This window comes from Bos indicus x Bos taurus, chromosome 5 (assembly GCF_003369695.1).
Source record: "Bos indicus x Bos taurus breed Angus x Brahman F1 hybrid chromosome 5, Bos_hybrid_MaternalHap_v2.0, whole genome shotgun sequence".
Lineage (NCBI taxonomy): Eukaryota > Metazoa > Chordata > Mammalia > Artiodactyla > Bovidae > Bos > Bos indicus x Bos taurus.
Window position 1 is genome coordinate 119,956,249 of NC_040080.1, and position 23,241 is coordinate 119,979,489.

The window sequence follows — 23,241 nt, forward strand, 5'->3', positions numbered from 1 at the left end:
CTCTGAGGCAACAGGAGCGGGTCCCTGAGGTCCCTGTAGCAACTCAAAAGGAACCACGAGATTCTCCCCTCAACGTGAGATGAGGCCCTTTTCCAGACCAGTGTCTCGAGAGAAACCCCACGTTCCCTCTTGAAACGTGAAAGGATACTTGACACCCTTGAGGCAACTCAGGAAGGTACCCGATATACCCATCCCCACTCGAGAGGAACACCAAGTTTCACACCACAACTCAAGAAGAGGCCCGTTTTCCCCCTCCTCAACTCGAGATGAGGGCCGATTCCCCTGTTTCGTCGGGAAAGGAATCCCGACGTTGCCGTTGCAACTCAGGAGGAGGGAGGTCTCACCTTGAAACTCGAACGCATCCCCAGGAGTCGTGCCTCAATTCCAAAAGACCCCGATTTCCTCATCCACTCCACATAAACCTGATTCCCCTGCGCGGGCTTGACTGGAACCCTGCGGATTGCCTCAAAACATGAAGGGAGGTGTGACAGTCACGTGGCACCTTGAGAAAAAGCCCCAGACCCCTGTGTCCACTCGACAGGAAGCCTGACAACTCTTCTACACCTTGAGAGGGAAGCAGAGTTCCATGTTTCCACATGAGACGAGGCCTGACTCCCCTGTTAAAACTCCATAGGAACCCTGAGGTCCACGTGAGAACTGGAGAGGAATACTGAGGTTCCAGCCTCAACTCGAGATGATGCCCTATGAGCCTGCACCGCTGGGAGAGGAGTCCCAAGAGGCCCCTCGCAACTCAAATGGAGACTTAATGTTCCTGAGGCAACATGAGTGGGTCCCTGAGGTCCCCGTCGCAACTCAAGAGGTACTCCAAGTTTCCTGCTGCAACTCGAGAAAACCCATGAGAGTCTCCCCTCAACACAAGATGTGGCCTCTTTCTGCTGCAGCATCTCGAGAGAAATCCCACCTTCCCTCTTGAGCTTCGAAAGGGTGCTTGACACTCTTCAGGCAAATCAAGAAGTTCCCCGACATACCCGTCTGCACTCAAGAGGAACACCGAGTTTCCTGCCACAACTCAAGAAGAGCCCCATTTTCCCCTCCTCATCTCGAAATGAGGGTCCATTCCCCTGCTTCATCTGCAAAGGAATCCTGACGTTCCCATCGCACCTCAGGATGAGGCCGGTCTCACCTTGAAACTCGAGAGGAACTCCAGGGGTCATGCCACCCTTCGAAAAGACCCTGATGTCCCCGTCCACTCGAGATAAGGCCTCATTCCCCTGCAACGACTTGAATGTCACCCCGAGTATCAACTCACAACACGGAGGGAGGACTGAGAGTCCCGTGGCGCCTCTAGAAATAGCCCCAGATCCCTTCCTCCACTCGACAGGAGGCCTGACACCCATTTTCCACCTCGAGAGGAAAGTGGAGTTCCATGCCCCAACACGAGACAATGTCTGACTCCCTAGTCGAATCTCCATAGGGACTATGAGATCCCTGTCAGAGCTGGAGAGGAACCCTGAGTTTCCCACCGTGACTCGAGACAAACAACGAGATTCCCCAGTTAATGCGATATGAGGCCCTTTTCTTCTACAGCGCCTCGAGAACAATCCCAAGTTCCCTCTCAAAACTCAAGAGGAGGCTTAACTCCGTTCATGCAACTCAAGGGGGCCCAGAGATCCCTGTCACAACTCAAGATGAAAGCCCAGTTTCCCGCCCCAATTCGACAAGAGCCCCGTGTGTCCCACCTCATCTGGAGATGAGGGCCCATTCTCAGCTTCAACTCAAGAGGAATCCCAACTTCCCCTTGCACCACAAGAGAAGGCCTGTGACACCCATTGAATCTCAAGTGGAACCCTGTGGATCCTGCTGCAAGGAAAAAGGATGCTGAGTCCCCCCTCTGCTCCAGATAAGTCCTGATTCCCCTGCACTGGCTCCAATGGAACACCGAGTATCCCCTCACAACATAATGGGAGGCCTGGCGCCCCTGCCTATCTTCTTGCAAAAGCCCAAATTCCCCGCCTGAACTCGACCAGAGGCCTGACACCCCTTAGACAACTCTAGAGGACTGCACAGTTCCATGCCTCAACACAAGACGAGGCCTACCTGCCCTGTTCAAACTCCACACAAAGCCCGAGATTGATGTCAGAAATGGTGAGGAACCCTGAGGTTCCCGCCTCAAGTCGAGATGAGGCCCTATTCATCCTTGCAGCAACCTTGAATTTCCTGCCTCAATTCGAGATGAGGCCCTAGCCGCCTGCACCAACTCTAGAGGAATCCCGAGAGGCCCCTCACACCTTGAAAGCATTCCTGACTAACCAGAGACCACATGAGAGGCTCTCTCAGGTCCCCGTGGCAACTCGGGGGAACCCAAACTTCCTTCTGCAACTGGAGAAACACCTTGAGATTTTCCGTTCCATGCGAATTGAGGCCTGATTCACCTGCCATTACTCCAGAGCATTCCCGCCCTCCCCCTTGCTATTAGAATGGAGACTTGACTTCCCTGAGGCAACACAAGAGGCTCCCTGAGTTCCCCATGGTACCTGGAGAGGAATCTGAAGCCTCCCACAGCAACTCGAGAAAAACCACGAGATTCCCCTGTCAACGCGAGATGAGGCCGTTTTCTCTTTGATAGGAAGCCCGAGATCCTGGTCCCCGCTGGAGAGGAACACTGAGTTTCCCAACTGAACTCTAGACACGGCCCTATTCACCGGCAATGACTCGAGAGGAATCCTGACGTGCCCCTCACAACTGGAAGACAACTGACTTCTCTGAGGCAACACGAGTGGGTCCCTGAGGTCCCCGTCACAACTCAAGAGGAACCACAAGCTTCTCTCCGCTACTCGAGAACAACCACGAGATTCTCCCCTCAACATGAGATGAGGCCCTTTTCCAGAGCAGTGTCTCGAGAGAAACCCCACATTCCCTCTTGAAATGAGAAAGGATACTTGACACCCTTGAGACAACTCAGCAAGGTCCCTGAGATGCCCATCCCCACTGGAGAGGAACGTCGAGTTTCACACCACAACTCAAGAAGAGCCCCGTTTTCACCCTCCTCAACTCGAGATGAGGATTGATTCCCCTGCTTCATCAGGAAAGGAATCCCAACATTGCCGTCGCCCCTCAGGAGGAGGCCGGTCTAACCTTGAAACTCAAGCACATTCCCAGGAGTCGTGTGTCAATTCGAAAAGACCCCAATTTCCACATCCACTCCAGATATGCCTGATTCCCCTGCACTGACTTGACTGGAACACCGTGGATCAACTCAAAACACGAAGGGAGGTGTGACAGCCCCGTGGCACCTTGAGAAAAAGCCCCAGACCCCTGTGTCCACTTTACAGGAAGCCTGACACCTCTGTTACACCTTGAGAGGGAAGCAGAGTTCCATGTCGCCACATGAGACAAGGCCTGACTTCCCTTTTGAAACTCCACAGGAACCCCGAGATCCATGTCAGAACTGGAGAGGAACCCTGAGGTTCTAGCCTCAACTCGAGATGAGGCCCTATGCCCCTGCACTGATGGGAGAGGAATCCCAAGAGGCCCCTCGAAACTTGAATGGAGACTTGACTTTCCTGAGGCAACACGAGCGGGTCACTGAGGTCCCATCGCAACTCAAGAAAACCCAGGAGAGTCTCCCTTCAATGCGAGATGAGGCTCCTTTCCACTGCAGCGTCTTGAGAGAAATCCCACCTTCCCTCTTGAGCCTCGAAAGGGCACTGGACACCCTTTAGGCAACTCAAGAAGTTACCTGATACACCCGTCTCCACTTGAGAGGAAAACTGAGATTCCCACCACAACTCAAGAAGAGCCCCATTTTCCCCTCCTCACCTCGAGATGAGGGCCCATTCCCCTTTTTCGTCTGCAAAGGAATCCCGACTTTCCCGTCGCACCTCAGGAGGAGGCCATCTCACCTTGAAACTCGAGAGGAACTCCGGTGGTCGGGCCACCGTTTGAAAAGACCCTGATGTCCCCACCACTAGAGATAAGGCCTCATTCCCCTGAAACGACTAGAATGTCACCCCAAGTATCAAGTCACAACAAGAATGGAGGATTGAGAGCCCCGTGGGGCCTCTAGAAATAGTCCCAGATCCCTACCTCAACTCGACAGGAGGTGTGACACCCCTTTTCCACCTGGAGAGGGAAGTGGAGTTCCATGCCCCAACATGAGATGACATCTGACTCCCCAGTGGGATCTCCATAGGAAACCCAAGATCCCTGTCAGAGTTTGAGAGGAACCTTGAATTTCCTGCCTCAATTCGAGATGGGGCCCTAGTCCCCTGTACCAACTCAAGAGGAATCCCTTGAGGCACCTCACACCTTGAAAGCATTCCTGACTTCCCAGAGACCACATGAGATGTTCCCTCAGGTCCCCGTGGCAACTCAAGGGAACCCAAACTTCCTGCCACAACTCGAGAAACACCTTGAGATTCCCACTTCCACGTGAATTGAGGCCTGATTCACCTGCCATTACTCCAGAGCACTCCTGTGCTCCCCTTCGCAACTCAAATGGAGACTTGACTTCCCTAAGGCAACACGAGAGGCTCCCTGAGTTCCCCGTGGTACCTGGAGAGGAGTCCCAAGCCTCCCACCGCAACTCGAGAAAAACCATGAGATTCCCCCATCAACGTGAGAAGAGGCCATTTTCTCCTGCAGCGCCTTGAGAGCAATCCCAAGTTCCCTCTTAAAATTCAAGAGGAGGGTTGACTCCCTTCATGCAACTCAAGGGGGCCCAGAGATCCCTGTCACAACTCAAGATGAAAGCCGAGTTTCCCACCACAAGTAGAGAAGAGCCCTGTGTTTCCCACCTCACCTGGAGATGAGGCCCCATTCCCTTCCTCAACTCAAGAGGAATCCCAACTTCCGCTCACACCACAAGAGAAAGCCTGTCTCACCTACTGAATCTCGAGTGGAACCCCGCAGATCCTACTTGAAGCAAAATGGGAGGCCAAGTTCCCCCTCAGCTCGAGATAAGTCCTTATTCCCCTGCACTGGATCCAATGGAACACCGAGTATCCCCTCACAAAAGGATGGGAGGCCTGTCTCCCCTGCTGATCTCTAGAAAAAGCCCAAATTCCCCGCATGAACTCGACTGGAGCCCTGACCCCGCCTTTGACAACTCGAGAGGAATGCAGAGTTCCATGCCTCAACACCAGATGAGGCCTGACTCCCTAGCTGAACCTTGATAGGAAGCCCGAGATGCCTGTTGCCACCGGAGAGGAACACTGAGTTTCCCGACTGAACTCTAGACACGGCCCTATTTGCCGGCAGTGACTCGAGAGGAATCCTGACGTGCCCCTCGCACCTCGAAAAGAAACCTGACTTCTATGAGAGAACACGAGCGGGTCCCTGAGTTCCCCATTGCAACTCAAGAGGAACCCCATGTTTCCTGCTGCAACTTGAGAAAAAACACGAGATTCTCCCCTCAATGTGAGACTAGGCCCTTTTCCAGAGCAGTGTCTCGAGAGAAATCCCGCATTCCCTCTGGAAATGTGAAAGATGTTCCCTCCTGACACCCTTGATGCAACTCAGGAAGTTCCCGGACATTCCTGTCCCCACTCAAGAGGAAAACAAAGATTCCCGGCACACCTCAATCTGAGCCCCTTTGCCACTCCACATCTCAAGATGGGGGTCAATTCCCCTGCTTTGTCTGGAAAGGAATCCCAATGTTCCCATTGCACCTCAAGTGGAGGCCGGTCTCATATTGAAACTCGACAGGAACCCTAGTGGGTCTTGCCACTATCCCAAAGACATCGATTTCTACATCCACTCCAGATAAGGCCTGATGCCCCGGCACCGATTCGAATGTAACCCTGAGTATCGAGACCCAATATGAAGTGGCACTGACACCCCGGGTGCAACCTCCAGAAAAAGCCGCAGGTTCCAAATCCAACTCGACAAGAGGCCTGACACCCCATTCACAGCTTGAGAGGCAAGCCAAGTTCCATGCCTCAACACAAGATGAGGCCTATCTCCCCTGTTCAAACTCCACACAAACCCCGAGATTGATGTCATAAATGGAGAGGAACCCTGAAGTTCCTGCCTCAACTCAAGATGAGGCCCTATTCATCACTGCAGCAACGCGAGAGGAATCCCGAGGTGCCCCTCACACCTCGAAAGATCTGACTTCCCTGAAGAGACATGAGCAGGTCCCCCATGTCCACACACAACTTGAGTGGAACCCTAAGGTTCCTGCCATTACTCCACAAAAACCACAAAATTCTCCCCTCCACAGGAGATGAGGCCCTTTTACGCTGCAGCATTTCCCAAGAAATCCCACGTTCCCTCTTGGAACTCGAAAGGGAACTTGACACCCTTTACGAGACCCCAGAAGCTTCCCGAGATACCCGTTCCCACTGGAGAGCAACACTGAGTTTCCCACCACAACTCAAGATGAGCCCCGTTTTCCCCTCCTCAACTCGAGATGAGTGTCAATTCCCCTGCTTCGTCTGGAAAGGAATGCCAACATCAACGTCGCACCTCAAGCAGAGGCCGGTCACTACTTGAAACTGGAAAGGAACCCGGTGGTCTTGCCACAGTTTGAAAGACATGGATATTCCCATCCAGTCGAGATAAGGCCTGATTCCCTTGCACCTATTCGAATAGAACCCTGAGAATCAACTCACAACATGAAGGGAGGACTGATACCCCAGTTGCAAATTTGAGAAAAGCCCCAGGTCCCCAATTCAACTCAACTGGAGGCCTGAAACCTCTTTTACAGCTCGAGAGGAAAGCAGAGATCCATGCCTCAACACAAGTCGAGACTTGACTCTGTGTTTGAAACTTCGGACACACACCCGAGATCCTCGTCAAAACAGGGAGGAAACCTGAGGTTCCCGTTTCAACTGCAGATGAGACCCTCTTCCATTGCACTGACCCCAGAGGAATCCCGAGAGGCCACTCACAACATGAAATGAATCCTGACTTCCCATAGGCATCATTGAGAAGCTCCCTGAGGTCACCTTTGCAACTCGAGGGAACACAAAGTGTCTTGCCGCAACTCGAGATAGACCTCGAGATTCACTCTTGAATGCGCATTGAGGCCTGATTCCCCTGCCGTGACTCGAGAGCAATCCAGCGCTCTCCCTCACAACTCGAATGGAGACTGGACTTCCCTTGGGACAAGAGACTCTCCCTGAGAACCCGTTGTAACTCGAAACACCATACTTCCTGCCACAACTCAAGAAAAACCAAGAGATACCCCCGTCATCGCCAGATGAGGACCTATTTCCTGCAGAGCCTAGAGTGCAATCCTGAGTTCCCTCTTAAAGCTGCATAGAAGGCTTCACTCCCTTTAGGCCACTCCAAAGGCTCCAAGAGATTCGCGTTGCATCTCAAGAGGAGAGCAGTGTTCTTTGCTTCAACTCGAGATGAGGCCTGACTCCTCAGGTGAACCTTGAACACAACCCTGAGATCCCTGTCACCACTGGAGAAGAACACGGAGTTTATGGACACAAGTCTAAATGAGGCCTATTTCCACTGCAGTGACTTGCGAGGAATCCCGAGGTGCCCGTCACAACTCGAAATGAGACCTGACTTGCCTGAGGCAATAAGATTGGGACACTAAGGTTCACGTAGCAACATGAGAGGAACCCCAAACTTCCCGCCAAGCCTCGAAGAAAACCACGGTATTCTCCCCTCAACACGAGATAAGGCCCTTTCCCACTGCAGTGTCTCAAGAGAAATCACACGTTCCCTCTTGAAACTCGAAGTGGTAATCGACACCCTTTAGGCAACTCCAGATTCTGTGACATACCCGTCCCCACTCGAGAGGAACACCGAGTTTCCCGGCACACCCCAATCGGAGCCCCTTTGCCCCTCCTCATCTCGAGATGAGGGTCGATTTCCCTGTTTTGTCTGGAAAGGAATCCCGACATTCCGGTTACAGCTCAAGAGGAGGCCGGTCTTACATTGAACCTTGACAGGAACCCTCTAGGGTGGTGCCAGAATCCCAAAGACACCGATTTCCCCATCCACTCGAGATAAGGCCTGATGCCCCTGCACCGATTCGAATGGAACACTGAGTATCGACTCACAACACGAAGGGGCATTGACACCTCAGTTGCATCTTCCAGAAAAAGCCGCAGGTTCCAAATTCAACTCGACAAGAGGCCTGACGCCCCATTCACAAATCCAGAGGCAAGCCAAGTTCCATGCCTCAACATAAGACCAGATCTGCCTCCCCTGCTCAAACTCCACAGAAAAACTGAGATCAATGTCAGAAATGGAGAAGAACCCTGAGGTTCCCACCTCAGCTTGAGAGGAGGCCCTACTCATCCCTGCAGCAACGCGAGAGGAATCCCGAGGTTCCCATGGCAGACAGCAGATTTGACATCCCTGAGGAAACACGAACATGTCCTCCAAGTCCCCATGGAACTCGAGAGGAACCCTAAGCTTCCCGCCACAACTCCACAAAAACTACGAAATTCTCCCCTCCACACGAGATGAGGCCCTTTTACACTGCAGTGTTTTCCAAGAAATCTCACGTTCCCTCTTGGAACTCAAAAGGGAACTTGACACCTTTTATGAAACCCCAGAAGCTTCCCGAGATACCCGTTCCCACTCGAGAGGAATGCTGAGTTTCTGGCCAAAGCTCCAGAAGAGCCCTTTTTCCCCTTCTCAACTCGAGATGAGGGACGATTCCCCTGCTTCATTTGGAAAGGAATGCCGACGTCCCTGTCGCTACCCAAGAGGAGGCCGGTCTCAAGTTGAAATTGGACAGGAACTCGGGGTCTTGCCACAGTTGGAAAGACACGGATTTCCCCATCCACTCGAGATAAGGCCTGATTGCCTTGCACCGATACGAACGGAACCCCGAGAATCAAATCACAACATGAAGGGAGGCCTGATAACCCGGTTGCAAATTCGAGAAAAGGAACAGGTCCCCAGTTCAACTCGAATGGAGGCCTAAAACCTCTTTTACAGCTCGAGAGGAAAGCAGAGTTCCATGCCTCAGCACAAGTCGAGACCTGACTCCCTGTTTGAAACTGCAGACACACACTGAGATCCACATCAGAACATGAGAGGAACCCTGAGTTTCCCATCTCAACCACAGATGAGGCCCTCTTTCATTGCACCGACTCCAGAGGAATCCAGAGAGGCCCCTTACAACTTGAAAGGATTCCTGACTTCCCATAGGCACCATGAGAAGCTCCCTGAGGTCACCGTCACACCGCAAGGGAACCCAAAGTTTCCTGCGTCAACTCGAGAAAGACCTCAAGATTCCCCCTTCAGTGCAAATTGAGGCCGGATTCCCCTGTGGTGACTTGAGAGCAATCCCGCACTTCCCCTCCCAACACAAATGGAAACTGGACTTCCTTGAGGCAATAAGAGAGGCTCCCTGAGTTCCCCGTTGTAACTCGAGAGAAAAGCCAAACTTCCCGCCGCACCTTGAGAAAAACCAAGAGATTCCCCTGTCATCGCCAGATGAGGCCCTTCTTTTCCTGCAAGGCCTAGAGAGCAATCCTGAGTTCCCTCTTAAAACAACATAGGAGGCTTGACTCCCTTTTGGCCACTCAAAGGGCTCCAGGAGATACCCGTCGCAACTGGACAGGAGATCAGAGTGCTTTGCTTCAACTCGAAATGAAGCCTGACTCCCCAGGTGAACCTTGAAGACAACCCTGAGATCCCTGTCGCCAATGGAGAGGAACACGGAGTTTCTGGACACAAGACTAGATGCGGCCTATTTCCCTTGTAGTGACTTACGAGGAATCCCCAGGCGCCCGTCACAACTTGAAATGAGACCTGACTTCCCTGAGGCAATAGGTTTGGGACACTGAGGTCCACGTCACAACTCGAGAGGAACCTGAAACTTCCCACCAAGCCTCGAGGAAAACCAGAGGATTTTCCCCTCAACACGAGATGAGGCCCTTTCCCACTGCAGCATCTCGAGAGAAATCCCACATTCCCTCTTGATTCTCAAAACGGTACTCGACACCCTTTATGCAACTCCAGAAGTTCCAGGACATACTCATCCCCATTCGAGAGGAACACCTAGTTTCCCAGCACAACCCAATCTGAGCCCCTTTGCTCCCCGTCATCTCGAGATGAGGGTCGATTTCCCTGCTTTGTCTGGAAAAGAGTCCAGACGTTCCCATTACAGCTCAAGAGGAGGCCGGCCTCACATTGAACCTCGACACAAACCATTGTGGGTGGTGCCAGAATCCCAAAGACACCGATTTCCCCATCCACTCGAGATAAGGCCTGATGCCACTGCACCGATTCGAATGGAACACTGAGTATCAACTCACAACACGAAGGGGCACTGACACCTCAGTTGCATCTTCCAGAAAAAGCTGCAGGTTCCAAATCCAACTCAACAAGAGTCCGGACGCCCCATTCACAAATCGAGAGGCAAGCCGAGTTCCATGCCTCAACACAAAACCAGGATTGCCTCCCCTGTTCAACATCCACAGAAACCTCAGATCGATGTCAGAAATGGAGAGGAACCCTGAGGTTCCCACCTCAACTCGAGATGAGGCCCTACTCATCCTTGCAACAATGCAAGAGGAATTCCGAGGTTCCCATTGCAACTCGAAAGCAGATTTGACATCCCTGAGAGAACACGAGCATGTCCCCCAGGTCCCCATGCAACTCGAGAGGAAACCAAAGTTTCCTGCACATCTCCGCAAAAACCAAGAAATTCTGCCCTCCACACGAGATGAGGACCTTTTTTGTTGCAGCGTTTCCCAAGAAGTCCCTGGTTCCATTGTGGAACTCGAAGGGGAACTTGAGACCCTTGATGAAACCACTGGAGCTTCCCGAGATACCCAATCCCACTCTTCAGGAACACTTGAGTTTCTGCCACAACTCAAGAAGAGCCCCGTTTTCCCCTCCTCAACTCGACATGAGGGTCGATTCCCCTGCTTTGTCTGGAAAGGTATAACGATGTCCCCGTCGCCCCTCAAGAGGAGGCCGGTCTCAACTTGAAACTGGAAAGGAACCAGGGGTCTTTCCACAGTTCGAAAGACAAAGATTTCCCCATCCACTAGAGATAAGTCCTGAATCCCTTGTTCCGACTCGAATGGAAATTTGAGAATACAATCACAACACAAAGGGAGGCCTGATAACACGGTTGCAAATTCGAGAAAAACCCCAGGTCCCCAATTCAACTCCACTGGAGGCCTGAAACCTCTTTGACAGCTCGAGAGGAAAGCAGAGTTCCATGCCTCAACACAAGTTGAGACCTGACTCCCTGTTTGAAACTGCAGACACACCCTGAGATCCATGTCAGAACAGGAGAGGAACTCTGAGGTTCCTGACTCAACTGGAGATGAGGCCCTCTTCCATTGCACCAACCCCAGAGGAATCCCAAGAGGCCCCTCACAACTCGAAAGAATTCCTGACTTCCCATAGGCACCATGAGAAGCTCCCTGAGGTCACCGTCACAACTCGAGGCAAACCAGTTTCCCACCGCAACTCGAGAAAGATCTCGAGATTCCCCCTTCAAAGCGAATTGAGGCCGGATTCCCATGCCGTAACTTGAGAGCAATCCAGCACTCTACTTTGCAACTCAAAGGGAGACTGGACTTCCCTGGGGCAACGAGAGAGGCTCCCTGAGTTCCCCGTCGAGAGAAATCCCACACTTCCTGCCGCAACTCGAGAAAAAACAAGAGATTTCCCCGTCATCGCCAGATGAGGCCCTTCTTTTCCTGCAAGGCCTTGAGAGCAATCCCGAGTTCCCTCTCAAAACTCCGTAGGAGGCTTGACTCCTTTTAGCTACTCAAAGAGCTCCAAGAGATACCCGTCGCAACTGGAGAGGAGAGCAGAGTGCATTGCTTCAACTCGAAATGAGGCCTGATTCCCCAGGTGAACCTTGCACACAATCCTGAGATCCCTGTCACCACTGGAGAGGAACACGGAGATTCTGGACACAAAACTAGATGCGGCCTATTTCCCCTGCAGTGACTTGCGAGGAATCCCGATGTGCCTGTCACAAGTTGAAATGAGACATGACTTCTCTGAGGAAATAAGATTGAGACCCTGAGGTCCACATCGCAACTCGAGAGGAACACTAAGCTTTCCACCACAACTCCACAAAAACCATAAAATTCTCCCCTCCATGCGAGATGAGGCCCTTTTATGCTGAAGCGTTTCCCAAGAAATCCCACGTTCACTCTTGGAACCCGAAAGGGAACTTGACACCCTTTATGAAACCACAGAAACTCCCTGAGACCCAACGCTACTGGAGAGGAACACTGAGTTTCCCGCCACAAGTCAAGAAGAGCCCCGTTTGCCCCTCCTCAACTCGAGATGAGGGTCGATGTTCCAGCTTCATCTGGAAAGGAGTAACTATGTCCCTGTCGCCCCTCAAGAAGAGGCTGGTCTCAACTTGAAGCTGGAGAGGAACTGGGGGTCTTTCCACAATTCGAAAGACACGGATATCCCCATCCATTTGAGATAAGCCATGATTCACTTTGTACTGATTCGAATGGAAATTCGAGAATCAACTCACAGCACGAAGGGAGGTCTGATAACCCGGTTGCAATTTCGAGAAAAGCCCCAGGTCCCCAATTCAACTCAACTGGAGGCCTGAAACCTCTTTGACAGCTCGAAAGGAAAGCAGAGTTCCATGCCTCAACACAAGTCGAGACCTGACTCCCTGTTTGAAACTGCACACACCCCGAGATCCACGTCAGAACAGGAGAGGAACTCTGAGGTTCCCGACTCAACTGGAGATGAGGCCCTCTTCCATTGCACCGACCCCAGAGAAATCCCAAGAGGCCCCTCAAACTCGAAAGGATTCCTGACTTCCCACAGGCACCATGAGAAGCTCCCTGAGGTCACCGTCACAACTCGAGGCAACCCAAAGTTTCCTACCACAACTCGAGAAAGACTTCGAGATTCCCCCTTCAATGAAAATTGAGGCCCAATTTCTGTGTGGTGACTAGAGAGCAATCCAGCGCTCCACTTTGCAACTCAAAGGGAGACTGGACTTCCCTGGGGCAACAAGAGGGGCTCCATGAGTTCCCTTCGTAACTCGAGAGAAACCCGAAACTTCCTGCTGCAACTCGAGAAAAAACAAGAGATTCCCCCGTCACGGCCAGATGAGGCCCTTCCTTTCCTGCAGGGCCTAGAGAGCAATCCCGAGTTCCCTCTCAAAACTCCATAGGAGGCTTGAATCCCTTTAGGCCACTCAAAGGGCTCCAGGAGAGACCAATCGCAACTGGACAGGACAGCAGAGTGCTTTGCTTCAACTCAAAACGAGGCCTGACTTCCCAGGTGAACCTTGAACAAAACCCCGAGATCCCTGTCACCACTGGAGAGGAACACGGAGTTTCTGGACACAAGACTAAATGAGGCCTATTTCTTGTGCAGTGACTTGCAAGGAATCCCTAGATGTCCGTCACAACTTGAAATGAGACCTGACTTCACTGAGGCAATAGGTTTTGGACCCTGCAGTCCATTTCACAACTCGAGAGGAACCCCAAACTTCCCTCCAAGCCTCGAGGAAAACAAGTGGATTCTCCACTCAATGCGTGAGGAGGCCATTTCCCACTGCAGCATCTCATGAGAAATCCCACATTCCCTCTTGACACTCGAAATGGTACTCAACACCCTTTTTGCAACTCCAGAAGTTCCACAACATACCTGTCCCCACTCGAGAGGAACACCGAGTTTCCTGGCACACCTCAATCTGAGCCCCTTTGCCCCTCCCCATCTCCAGATGAGGGTCGATTCCCCTGTTTTGTCTGAAAAGAAATCCTGACATTCCTGTCGCACTTCAAGAGGGACCTGGGCTCATCAGGAACTCATCAGGAACTCATCAGGAACCCTCGTGGGTCGTGCCACAATCCCAAAGACACCGATTTTCCCATCCACTCGAGATAAGGTCTGATGCCCCTGCACCAATTCGAATAGTACCCCAAGTATCGAGTCACAACACAAAGGGGCACTGACACCCCAGTTGTATCCTCTAGAAAAAGCTGCAGGTTCCAAATCCAACTCGACAAGAGGCCTGACACCACATTCACAACTCAAGAGGCAAGCTGAGTTCCATGCCTCAACACAAGACCAGGACTGCCTCCCCTGTCCAGACTCTACAGAAAGCCCAAGATAAATGTCAGAAATGGAGAGGAATCCTGAGGTTCCCACCTCTACTTGATAAGAGGCCCTACTCATCCCTGCAGTGATGTGAGAGGAATCCCGAGGTGCCCCTCACAACTCAAAAGCAGATCTGACTTCCCTGAAGAAACACGAGCATGTCCCCCAGGTCCCCATGCAACTCGAGAGAAACGCTAAGATTCCCATTACAACTCCACAAAAACCACGAAATTCTCCCCTCCATGCCAGATGAAGCCCTTTAATGCTGCAGTGTTTCCCAAGACATCCTACGTTCCCTCTTGGAACTTGAAAGGGAACTTGACACACTTTATGAAACACCAGAAGCTTCCCAAGATACCCGTCCCTACTGGAGAGGACCGCTGAGTTTCCTGCCACAAGTCAAGTCCCGTTTTCCCCTGCTCAACACGAGATGAGGGTCGATTCCCCTGCTTGGTCTGTAAAGGAATAACAACGTCCCCATCACCCCTCAAGAGGAAGCCGGTCTCAACTTGAAACTGGAGAGGAACTCGGGGGTCTTGCCACAATTCAAAAGACACGGATTTCCCCCATCCACTTGAGATAAGGCCTCATTGCCTTGCACCGATTCGATTGAAACCCCGAGAATAAACTCACAACATGAAGGGAGTCCTGATACCCTGGTTGCAAATTCGAGAAAAGCCTCAGGTCCCCAATTCAACTCGACTGGAGGCTTGAAACCTCTTTTTACAGCTCAAGAGGAAAGCAGAGTTCCATGCCTCAACACAAGTCGACACCTGACTCCCTGTTTGAAACTGCAGATACACCCTGGGATCCACATCAGAACAGGAGAGGAACCCCGAATTTCCCATCTCAACTGCAGATGAGGCCCTCTTCCATTGCACCGACCCCAGAGGAATCCCGAGAGGCCCCTCACAACTCGAAAGGATTCTTGACTTCCCATAGGCACCATGAGAAGCTCCCTGAGGTCACTGTCGCAACTCGAGGGAACCCCAAGTTTCCTACCGCAACTCGAGAAAGACCTCAAGATTCCCCCTTCAACGTGAATTGATGTCTGATTCCCCTGCCGTGACTCAAGAGCAATCCCACATTCCCCCTTCCAACTCGAATGGAGACTGGACTTCCCTGGGGCAACAAGAGAGGCTCCATGAGTTCCCCATCGTAACTCGAGAGAAACCCCAAACTTCCCACCGCAAGTGGAGATAAACCATGAGATTCCCCCGGCATCGCCAGATGAGGCCCTTCTTCTGCTTCAGGGCCTAGAGAGCAATCCTGAGTTCCCTCTCGAAATTCCATAGGAGGCTTGACTCCCTTTAGGCCACTCAAAGAGCTCCAGCAGATTCCCGTTGCAACTGGAGAGGAGAGCAGAGTGCTTTGCTTCAACTTGAGATGAGGTCTGACTCCCCAGGTGAACCTTGAATGCAATCCCGAGATCCTTGTTGCCACTGGAGAGGAACACGGAGTTTCTGGACAGAAGTCTAGATGAGGCCTATTTCCCCTGAAGTGACTTGTGAGGAATCCCGAGGTGACCATCACAACTCGAAATGAGACCTGACTTCCCTGAGGGAATACGAGTGGGACCTTGAGGTCCATGTTGCAACTCATTAGGAACCCGAAACTTCCCGCCAAGTCTCAAGGAAAACCAGAGGATTCTCCCTTCAATGCGAGATGAGGCCGTTTCCCACTGCCGCGTCTTGAGAGAAATCTGACTTTTCCTCTTGAAACTCAAAATGGTACTCAACACTGTTTATGCAACTCCAGAAGTTCCGCGACATACCTGTCCCCACTCTAGAGGAATACCGAGTTTCCTGGCACACCTGAATCTAAGCCCCTTTGCCCCTCCTCATCTCGAGATGAGCGTCGATTCCCCTGCTTTGTCTGGAAAGGCATCCCGACATTCCTGTCGCCCTTCAAGAGGATGCCGGTCTCACACTGAAACTCGACAGGAACCCTCGTGGGTCATGCCACAATCCCAAAGACACTGATTTCCCTATCCACTCCAGATAAGGCCTGATGCCCCCGCACTGATTCGAATGGAACACCGAATATCATGATTAAACATGAATAAACATTAAAAGCATCTTTAGTGAAAAATATCCATATAGAGAAGTCCTCGCAGATCCCATTTTCACTATGTCTTCTTTAAATCCATCAAGTTTGTCCAAATCACTGAAAATCTCAGTAACACTCTTTAAAAAAAAAAAAAGATGGGAAGAAAAGATATATTCATACAATTGAAAAATTGCTGAAAGGGTAGTGTGGCGGTGGATTAATTTATACTGTAGAAACCATATGATTTCCTTATTTTGGAGATTATGTGCTGGTTTTGCAGGAGAATGCACCCATTTTGGATAAAACACATAGAGTATTTTAGATGATGTGGCAAATGCGAGCACTTTTTCCCATTACTAGGGGTTTTCTGTACATTTTAAATTCCTGGAAAGTAAATTATGTTTCAAAACAAACTAGTCAATACCATAAAAGAAAATCAGATTAGACAGGCATGAAACTTTCCTACACAGGTAAAGACTTACCCAGACGAAGTTCAAGGGAAGCTGTGATTGATGCTCATTGCCCTTGAAGGAGTCCACATGGAATGAAGAAGTACTGTGGGAAGTCTATTAGTAACCACCATGCCTTGGGTCCTCTGGATGACCTATTGCAGGAGAAACAGATTTTACAAATAAAAATTTCCCCATAACTTCACAAAAAGTTGTTAGACTACATTCAGTAAAGTTGAATAATTTCTGATCAATTTACAATCATATAAAATACTACAACTTACAATCCCAATCAATATACAAAAATCACTTGCGTTTCTATACACTGATAACAAAAAAATTGTTAAAAAATTGTTTTCAGGAAAAAAATTAAGAAAATCCCACTTGTAATTGCATCCAAAAGAATAAAACATCTAGCAACAAACTTAATCAAGGACATAAAAGACCTGTAGTCAGAAAACTAGAAAGCACTCATAAAGAAACCAAAGAAAACACAAATAAACAGAAAACTATTCCACACTCACACACTGGAACAATGAGGAATTAAAATGTCCATTCCAACCAAAGCCATCAACAAATACACTGACTGCAATCACAAAATAATATTCAATGGCTTTTTTCACGAAATATAAATATTCCTAATATTAGGCTGCTAATATTGAACAGGACCTTAAACAGCCAAGAAGACTCTGAGAAAGAAGAACACAGCTGGAGGCATCTTCCTCTCCAACTTCAAACTACATCACGTACCTGTAGTAACCACCACAGTGAGGAACTGGCAGGAACACAGACACATGGACTCCAGGAAAGAATAGAGAGCCCAGGAATAAACCCACATGTACGTGGTCAATTAATGAAAACCAAACCAGGAACGAGCAAAGAGTCTTCTTAAGAAACAGTGACAGGAAAACTGGCCACCTACTCGGAAGAACACCAGTGAAGGTCATCCTCTAGACCATTTAACAGAAATCGAACTGAAAATCTGCCATTTTGCACATGGAGCTCTTCCCCCGCCACCCCCCGAGTCCTCTGAGACGGACCTCTGGTCAGCGCTCAGCTCAACACAGGAAACGTCTACTTCGTCCTCATTTTTCCTTCTTGCCTTTCCTTCTCGCCTCCCTGCTGGCAGGCACTGAGGCAACCCCGCTCCTCTCAGCCGGGACGCAGCCCCGTTACCCGGGAGCCCGAGCCCTGAGGGCCCTGAGGAGACAAAGCTTCCACCAGAGAAGAGCGGGCAGCCCTGTGCTCGCAGACTTCAGAGGGCTCACCCAGAAGCAGCTCTGCTGTGAGCCTTCAGACTGGAAGCCCAAAATGAAATGGAGCAGAATAGCTCCATGACCCTCCTCAAAACACAGCTAAGGAACAATCAGAGCCTGTATGGAATACAGACATAAAAAGGAATACATTTGAGTCAGTTCTAATGAAGGGGATGAACCTAGAGTGTATTAAACAGGGAAGTCAGTCAGAAAGAGAAAAACATGGAATCGAGAAGGATGGGTCTGACGAATCTGTTCACATAGCAGCAGCGGAGATGCAGACATAGAGAACAGACTTACAGACAAGTGTGGGGAACAAGAGGGAGAGGGTGAGATGAATGGAGAGAGGAGCATGGATGCATGTACACCAACATTTGTAAATAGACAACCAGTGGGAATTTGCTGTATGACTCAGGGAACTCAAACTGGGGCTCTGTAATAACCTAGAAAGATGGGGATGAATGGAATGTGGAAAGGAGATTCAAGAGTGAGGGGACACATATACATCTATGGTTAATTCATGTGGATGTATGACAAATCAAACCAATATTGTAAAGCAATGATCAATCAACTAAAAATAAATAACTGTTTAAAAAATATATGAGATGAACAGAAACACGAACTTTGCAACTAACACCGTAATTAAAAAAAAAAAAAAAACTATACAATTTTAGAAAACAACAAAGGATCTACATGATCTTTGGTCTGGTGATGAGTTCTAACACACAACAAAAAAAGCCAACTTACCAAATTAGGAATATAAATTATATAAAACATTGACTTTTACAATTTTATACATTTACTCTGTGAAGGACCTTATTCGAGAGAACCCAAAGACAAACTGTTAAATGAACCACTGACCACTCACCCTTGCCAGGCAACAGAAAAGAGAAAACACTTACAGGAGTCATGTTACAACAGGAGATCCTGGTAAGGAACAAGGAACTAACAAGCTACCACCAACCAGGATTCTGGAGAGGTCAAAAAGAGATGGGAGACTGCAGTCCAGAGGTCCTACCAACTTCTCAGGATCCTCCTCGCTGGAATCCATCTCGGCTGAGTGATGCATGTGCCCCCAGGAAGGATCCCAATTCGGAATGACTGGAAAGAGGCAAACCAGAAAATAACCCAATGACCATAAACCCTAAGACGGTGAGCCGCGTGGCAGAGCAGTTTTCTCCATTTCCCTCACCCGCCTGCCCTCCACCCCGGCAGCCTTTCCCAATGAAGTCTCTCGCTTGGACGGCACTCCTCTCCTCGGACAACTCATTTCCAAGTGTCAGACAAGAATCCACTCTCAAGCCCTGGAAGGGATCCCCCTTCCTTCATCAAAACCACAAGCCAGGAGAAAATATCTTCCAAATGCTACCTTGTAGAGAAGGCAATGGCACCCCCTCCAGTATTCTGGCCTCAGAAATCCCGGGGGCAGAGGAGCTTGGTGGGCTACAGTCCAACAGCAGGGCATTTCTGAAGGGAGGAAACAATCCCAGGGAAGCTGAGGCGTTCGCCAAAGGCCTCAGAGCTTTGGATGGCACAGCCAGAACTGTGGCTGAGGACTCCCAGCGGCCAGCCCTCTTGATCCTGGCCTCTCTCATCAGGTACATGTGTGGACAACTAGAATAAAACATATGCCTGAGGGCTTCCCTGGTGGCTCCGTGGTAAAGAATCCACTTGCCAGTGCTAAAGATGCAGGTGTGATCCCTGTTATGGGAAGATCTCACATGCTATGGAGCCCGTGTGCCACAACTGCTGAGCCTGTGCTTTAGATCCTGGAAGACACAATACCGAGCTCACATACTGCAACCACTGAAGCCCGTGAGCCTGTGCCCCACAACAAGAGGAGCCACTGCAGCGAGAAGCCCAGACACCACTAGTTATGGCCCACGCTCACCAGAACTAGGGAAAAGCCCACACACAAAGATCCAACACAGCCAAAAATAAATACAACTGTTTGCCTTAAAAATGCATATCTGACAAAGAATCTGTACTCAAATTGTCCAAGAACACTAGAGCAAACAAACCCATTCATAATCAGTAAAGATTGAAATAGACACCTGGCCATGGAGGGTACACTGATAGTAAACTATTCTACAGAAACATACTCAGGATACTGGTGGGATGCAAGCACAGCCCCCTTTGGAAGACAGTCTGACAGTTTTTTCAGTAACCACATGGGACAAGCACTGAATTCTATACATGACAAGTGGTGGAAGCCAGGTATCTTACCATTGGAATGGGAAGTTATGGAGAAACAAAAGGAAAGGTTACAAGATCCATGGAGAAATCGTCACAAATTACCTTTAACTGAATATGTTCAAAGGTAAGCTGGAATACATGTATATATTTCCAAGTATTGTCAGCTGAGCATATTTAATTCCTACATGTCTGTTTTGCATATCATTCTCTAATGAAAGGGAACAGGAAAGGTCCCTGGTGGTCCAGTGGTAAAGGATCTGCAGGGAAAACGGGTTCACTCCCTGGTGCTAGAAGATTCCACATGCCGAGGGGCAACTAAGCCCCTGTACAACTATTGAAGTACTTGCATGCTCCAGAGCCCAAGTTCTGCAACCAGAGAAACTGCTGCAATGAGAAGCCATAGCATGGTAACTAGAGGGCATCCTCTGTTCACTACAACTAGACATCTAGCAACAAAGACCCAGCATAGTCAAAAATAATTCAATGTTAAAAAATAAAAGGACAGAAGTTCTTTGAATAAATGACTGAGATTAGGTGTGAGGCAGTACATATATGAGCCAGGATAATCTTTAAGTATGAGAAAGCAAAGAAAGTAAAGACAACTATCAAGCTGTCCAAACTGATAAAAATGAATGATCACACAGTTTTATCTGTATACACTAGCAAATAATAATCTGAAAAGGAATTTTAAAAAAAAGCAATTGCTTTTCAATAATGTCAAAATTAATAAAATACTTTGCCATGGATATAACAAGGATGACAAGACTGGCACACTGGAAATTATACACGATTGCTGAAAAAATATTCTGAATACATGTACAGATATCCCATAGCGATGGAAAGACTTAAGATGGCAATAACATGGAATGCATCTTCAATCTGAAATGAAGATCCAATATGACTTGATCGCTCAGAGCTTTTGTGTCATAAAGTTTTATTAAAGTATAAAAGAGATAGAGAAAGCTGCTGACATAGACTTCAGATGGGGGCAGTAAGAATACCCACTGCTGGTCTTTAGCCAGATGTTATACAGCCACTAGCAGTCTGCTAAGGAAAGAAAGGCAATGTCTCAGAGAATGGCACCAGGCCCCTCACCCGCAACATGCATTGAGATAACATTGACAGCAGGTGAGTCATCACGGGCCATAAAATGATTGACATGAATCTTGAAGAAAGGCAAATTTCCAGGCAAATATATCATTTCATTAACATAGATTAGGAGAACAAGGTATGAGTAAGACATACTGGTTTGTCAAGTCGGTTCTGAGCCTTTAGGGAGAAATGACCTAAAGACAGAGTCTACCGGAAATACATAGTATATTAACATAGCTTAAGACAAACATTTCCTTATGAAAAAATGCATTGCTTAGCTCAAGGTTTGAGGAAAGTTAAGTTCAGGTGGAGCCAGGAGTCGTCATGGCAACACAGAATTTTCAGAGAAACCTCCTTTTAAATTTGTATTGAGAAGGGGAAAAAAATGTAACACTAGTTTGTTCCCTCCGGATGCTTGAGAGAGAGAGAAAAAAACGTCTGACATTTGCAGCTTCGGTCTGGAGGCTCTCCTTCTGTCTGGAGACCCCCGGCCTTCCTGCCTGTTACCCTCTCAGGGCCTTTAGGAAGCAATACACAAGCTGACCCTAACATACACGTGGAATGACAAGGAACTTCAAAGAGCCAGAACAATCACGTGAGTCTGCAGTTCTAAGGTCCTCTGGTATGCTGTGCTAAGTCGCTTCAGTCACGTCTGACTGTCAGAGCCTGCCAAGCTCCTCTGTCCATGGGAATTTTCCAGACAAGAATACTGGAGTGGGTTGCTGTGCCCTCCTCCAGGGGATCTTTCCAACACAGGGATCTGATTCCTGCATTGGCAGGTAGGTTCTTTACCATTAGCACCACCTGGGGCAAAAGTGCCTAAGCAGAGATCAGGGAAACCCAGTTAGGAGAAGGAACTCAGAGGAAAGGAAATGAGGGAAGGAGACTCTTAGTCACACTCAGAGAAGCCCGGTAGGTAGTTCTGCAGGTGGAAGAGGGGGAGGAAGCAGGCTGGAGCTGTGTAGAAGATGAAAGAGGGAACTAAAGCAGGGGCCCCCAACCTCTAGGATCTAATGCCTGATGATCTGAGGTGGAGCTGATGAAATCATACTAGAAATAATTGTTCAGTCACTCAGCCGTGTCCAATCCTTTGTAGCCCACCAGGCTCCTCAGTCCATTAAATTCTTCAGGCAAGAATACTGGAGTGGGCTGTCATTTCCTTCTCTAGGAGATCTTCCCGACCCAGGGGCTGAACCTGGGTCTCCCGCACTACGGGCAGACTCTTTACCAACGGGGCCACCAGGGAACAAAAATAGAAATAGAGTGCACAATAAATGGATTGCACTTGAAACATCCCAAAACCTTCCCCCACTCCTGTCTGTCAAAAAATTGTCTTCCAAATACACTCTCAAGGTCAAGGAAGGAACTTCAAGTGTACTCAACTGTCCCAGGTTGCCGGCTTAGGGAGATGCAGAAGCAGGGGTGTCCCAAGACATAGAACCTCCCTTGCATGGGGTGCTCAACAGACCTCCGATAGCCTTGGTGATGAAGGGAGAGATTTGTTTCATTTTTTTAAAATATCCTTGTGGAATAAACTGAAAACTCAGCAATTCTCTTACAGTCCTCCTAATAAAATGTTTTCTTTCTTTACTGATCTGTGAGGTACCAACTGTGACAATCACTGTTCTAATATACCTCATAGTGTTGCTGACACTATGGATATAATTATGTGAAATTGAACTTATTCAATAAAAATGATGAAGCATCTGCCCTGTGCCCAGCACTTTCCAAGGGTTGGGGAGTACAGTGAAAATACTCCATAAGATGCACAGCTGGTAGGCACATTCTTTAAAAAAGCCTTTTACATTTCCACCAAGAGTTTATTCTCAATGTCAACACTTGCCAATCAATGACCATGCTGGGTGGGAAGCTCATTAAAAACTCAGGAGCCAGGGTTCCTAGAAGGATATCCCATTCTCCCTTGGACAGTCCTCAACCCTCTCTGGCTCTCAGTTTCCTCATCTGCAAAATCATGGACAACTGACTATAATTCATCCCTGGAACCCAAGCCTATTGAGGGGGAGGGGAAATGTTACTCCAAGGCCTGGAGGAGAGACCAGATTGAAAGAAAAATATGTCATTGCTGGTTTTCAGTCAAACAGACACATACAATGAAGGAAGGAGCCCCTGGCCCTGTGGAATTTGCCTAGGGGTCTAGTCTGGGAAATTCTTACACATCAGGAGATGGCTCTGAGCTGGATTTCCAC

At 49.2% G+C, this 23,241-nt stretch overlaps 1 pseudogene; it reads right to left on the bottom strand.

The window, feature by feature from the left end:
- Positions 1-6,380: 6,380 nt before the first annotated feature.
- Positions 6,381-23,241, bottom strand: part of LOC113893598 — a 28,680-nt pseudogene continuing 11,819 nt past the window's right edge.